We start from the raw sequence: 4614 nt of genomic DNA on the forward strand, positions 1-4614 counted from the left end.
CAGGAGGCCCACTTTCTATATGGGTTACACACTTTCTTCCTTTCTTTTCTTGGGCTCTGGGACCAAATCCTTGGTCAGGTGACCAGTGGTCCCTAAGGGCCAACCTCAGCGTGCCCTCCACCTTCCCAGACAGCCAGGGAGGGCTCGAGCCGCAGGGGAACCCCTGAGCCCCTCCATCAAAGCTTGTCCCAGAGCTGTGCTCCTATAGCAAATGTCCCGCTGTCCTCTGTCCTCTAACTGGAGAGGGACAGGGAAACAGGCTGCTTGAGGAGCCGGGTTAAAGGCATCGTGTGTATCTCTGGGGAGATAATCACCCAGGGCAGCTTTCCAGTGATGGCAGAGCCAGGGAAGGAGCAAGAAGAGAGGGCAGTGGAGATTCTTGCCTGGGTCCTTCCCAGAAAGTGACTTGAGCGGATTGGGGCTGTGGCCCTTTCTGGGCAGCTGTAATCTGGCAGCTTTTCGTAATTATCCGTTAGTAATTATCCACTAAGACTTTGGTAAACAGCAGCCTGTTTAGCCATCCTTGAAGAATTAAATCATTACATTTATTGCTCTATCCACTCGCTATTAGCCTCCTAAGAGGCTTTTCCACCTCAGAACCAGGGTTTTCGTTTGATGAACTCCCGGGAGAACATTAAACGGGGGAGGCGCTGGGTGGTCGGGGAGACCTGCGGCCCCCGGCGGCTGCTGGAGGTAAGACGGTGGCGCCCATCAGCGAGCCTGTGCCATGCGTTCTCTGTGACTGGCACCCCTGACCATGGCAAATGTTCTTCAGTAAAGTAGAAGCTTCTTACACGGAGTGTATCTTAAGAAGCAAAGGGTCCAGTTGGAGGGGCCTGGAGACTTCTGGGACAGACACAGGCAGGCAGACAGGCTGGGCCCGTCCTGGGATGGGACGGAGGCGTGTGGCTGGCTGGTCTGCGGTCAAGGTCTGCAAGGCCAGCAGGACCGACTGAGGTCCTGGTTTCTCTTGGACTGTGTGGTGAGGTCGGCTGCTTGGATGAAGGTCAGATGAAGGTCAAGGACATGCCTTCAGTGAGGATCTGCCCTGCCTTTCCCTCTCGCCAAGGTTGCCCTTTCCTTTCTGGACCTTTCAAGGACAGCCCTAGGCCATGACCGTGAAGATGAGCCCCCTGCAGAATCTGATGGCCCCCGACCCATGGGGGAGGCCTGTGGTCCAGAGGCCCTTGGCAGGGATGGAGCGCTCCTCCCAGGGGCCACATTGAGAAACGATACGTAGCTGGTCATGACGTCTTTGGCTGCACAACGTTTGCCATCTGGGCGGTATCTGTCACCTGAGGGGATTTGGAGGGAATGATGGTGCGGGGTGTTTGTGCTCTGAGCCACCTCAGAGCACAAACCTCAGAGCCACTTCTGAAGCCCCCTGAGGTGGGCCTCAGGGGCAGGGGGTGCTGCACAGAGGGGACACAAGCCAGCTCCCAGAGCTCACCATCTGGAGAGGGCTGTGACTGGCCCCTTCATCTGAGGGCTTCATGTGTTGTCAGGGGTGAGGCATTGCCCTGTCACACGGTAGATGGGCAGCTGGCGTCCAGGGAGCCCTGACAGGGGTCACGAGGGGACTTACTCTTGGGCGCCTCCTGTGTGCCAGGCACTGGGCCAAACGAGAGATGCATAATGGTAAGGAAGCCTAGACCCACCACTGCTGTCACACAGAGGCTGGTCTAGAAGAGAGGACTGTAATAGATCTGGAAACATGACCAAGACCAGCATGGACTCCAGACGTGGTCCTTGAGTCCAGGGAGATCAAATATTCAGGCCTAATTCTCTAGCTTGTTCTGCAGATTCTGAAGCCATTATACATGAAGTGAAATGAGAGGAAACGAATGGATAGGATCAATGTAAATCCATTTTGGAAGAAGCCATTATAAGGGTTCATTCTGGAAATCCTTCTGAAGCCAACCTTCTCCATCTTCTTTTTTAACAACCAAGAAACCCTTGGTGTAGAGTGGTGGAACATTGCAAGACCCCAAACTGGATCACCAGATTCGTCAACAGACTTTTAAATATGTAAATTAATTTGCAACAAGGACTTCATAGGTAGAAAAACAGAATGATTTCCATTTTTGTATAAATTACCTTCATTGCTAAATTCTATGAAATGGGGATTGAATCAGAAAATTGGGGTTAGTGGCTTTGCCTTCAGAGTAGGGGCTTTTAAACCTGGTTTGCATCAAAATGAGTAGTGAGATATTAAAACAAAATGCCATTCCCCCAGATCTACAGAATCCCAAATCTCTGGGGGCCCCAAATCACATCACCCTGCCAGGTGTCCTGTGGAGAGCTGGCGCAGGGGCAGAAAGACTCCACGAAGGAGCCAGTGATGGAAAAACACTTGAGCCCAAGGGTTGCTTGCTGACTCTGGAGGGGGCTGCCTTTGGGGGTCCTTTTGGTCCAGCCCCAGCCCTCTTTTCCTTCCTGCCCCCCAGCTCCTCCCCCACCCTGTTCTGGCTCTGTCTTGCCTCCCCCTTGCGCTACTCTGTGTCCCAGGCTGAGACACCCTTGTTCTTTGGGGGAAGCACCCTCCAGACAAGCCCACAGGGATGGGTCCTCCAGGCTAACCGTGCTGTGTTGTTGAGCTGAAAGTCTTCCTCTCCATCAGGTGAAGAAGGGGAAGAAGGAAGGACTGAGGGGACCAAGCCTCCTGCCCTGTCCTGGTTACAAAGCTGCTCAGGTGACCAACGCGTCCCTAGGTGCAGTGCGCCTCTCTGAGCATCTGTGCATTCAATAGGTCGAATCCTCCCGGAAGCAGGAAGGCAGTTGTTCCCACAGGGCAGCGGGAAGGCCTCTGGTTTGAAACTTGCTCATCGATCACATTCAGCCCCGTCTTGGACTCCTCGCCTGCCCTCTGCCCCCACCCCGTGAGGCCCATCCACTGGGTCAGAGCCTGTGCTAAGCTTTGGGGTGGAGTACTGGGGGCAAGGTTTACCATGGACCCCGCAGCAGGGAGCGAGGCAGGTGGGGATCAGGTGGCGTGTATTGGCTCTGGATGAAGAGCAGGGTGGAGTGTCCACTTCCTGGAGCTGGGATGGCAGCCCAGGGTGGTCCCCACCAGGGGCTCTGGGTGAGGGCAGGGCCTGAGGGAGGGCTCCAGGGAGGTGCTCACCCCAGGACATGTGTTTAAAGCGCCCCACCACTATCTGTAGGAAAGGGCCGAGGAGGCAGGAGACCTGCCTCTGGCCTCAGCGCAGCTCTGGAGCTGACCAGCTGCAGCTGTGGCAAGTCATTTAATTGGCTCCATCGTACAGCGACTGAGTGCCCACTATGGGTGGGCTGGCCAGATGCTCAGGATCCACAGGTGAAGGTGTGTGGTCCCTGGAATCCCAGGCACATGGGGTAAGCAGACAGATGCTGAGATATGGGCTGACAATAAAGGCATTTAAAAAGCTGCATAGGGACCCACAGAGGGGGAGACAGCCATGCTGTGGGTGGGGTAGGTCAGGGGAGTAGTGTGAGGAAAGGAGAAGACTTCATGGAGGAGGTAACATTTGAATTGGGCTTTGGAGGTTAAGTAGGAGCTCACTGTGGGAGAAAGCATGACAAGTAGAGGGAAGATCACAAAGACATGGGCCCAGGAGAGCCAGTCACATTCAGGAAAACTACAGAGAGTATGATATGCCTGGGCTTTGGGTTCAGTACCATTTTCTGCCTGGCTGCAGCACTATGATTCCACCCTGTGGTGGGCTTGCCCTGTTGATGTGGTAGTTGACTTATGAGATGGTCCCCAGTGATCCTCATCTCCAGGTATTCAAGTCTTTGTGTGGTCCACTTTGTCATTGAACAGGGCTGACCTGTGTGACCACTAGAACACTGCTGAAATGATTGTGTGTGACTGAACACTGAGGCTCGGTCATAAAAGCACTGTAGCTTCTGCCTTGATCTCTTGGATTGCACGCCCTGGGAAGGCAACCACCATACTGTGAGGACATTCAGGCAGCCCCGTGCGGAGGCCCATGTGCTAAGGAACTGAGGACTCCCACCAGCAGGCAGCATCAACTTGCCAGCCACGTGAGTGGGCCACTTGGAAGGGGACCTTCCAGCCCCAGCCATGCCTTCAGAAGACTGTAGCCCTGGCTGACATCTGACTGCAGTCCTATGAGAGACCTCTAGACAGGACTGTCCAGCCAAGCTGCTCCTGAATCCCTGACCACAGAGCCTGTGAGAGGTGATAAACAATTATTGCTGTTTTAAGCCATGAAGCTTCGGGCGAATTTGTTATGCAGCACTAGATAACAAATACAGCTGGTTATTGTGGTAGGCAGCTTCCAAGATGGCTGCCAACGATCCCAGCCTCCCGGTCATTCATGCCATCATGTAATGCCCTCTACTTTAGTGTGGACTGGACATAGTGACTTGCTTCTAATGAAAGAATAAGGCACACCTGATGGGGTGTCACTTGGAGATTACGTTACAAAAGTCTCTGGCTTCCATTATGGGTGACTCTTGCTCTCTTGCTGGTTCTGAGGGAAGCCAGCTGCCATGTTGTGAGCTGCCCTGTGGAGGGGTCCACATAGCCAAGAACTGAGAGATGTCTCCGGCCAACAACCAGTGAGGAACCGAGGCCATGGATCCAACACCTTGTGATAAACGGAACCT

Source organism: Eubalaena glacialis, chromosome 1 (genome assembly GCF_028564815.1).
Source record: "Eubalaena glacialis isolate mEubGla1 chromosome 1, mEubGla1.1.hap2.+ XY, whole genome shotgun sequence".
Lineage (NCBI taxonomy): Eukaryota > Metazoa > Chordata > Mammalia > Artiodactyla > Balaenidae > Eubalaena > Eubalaena glacialis.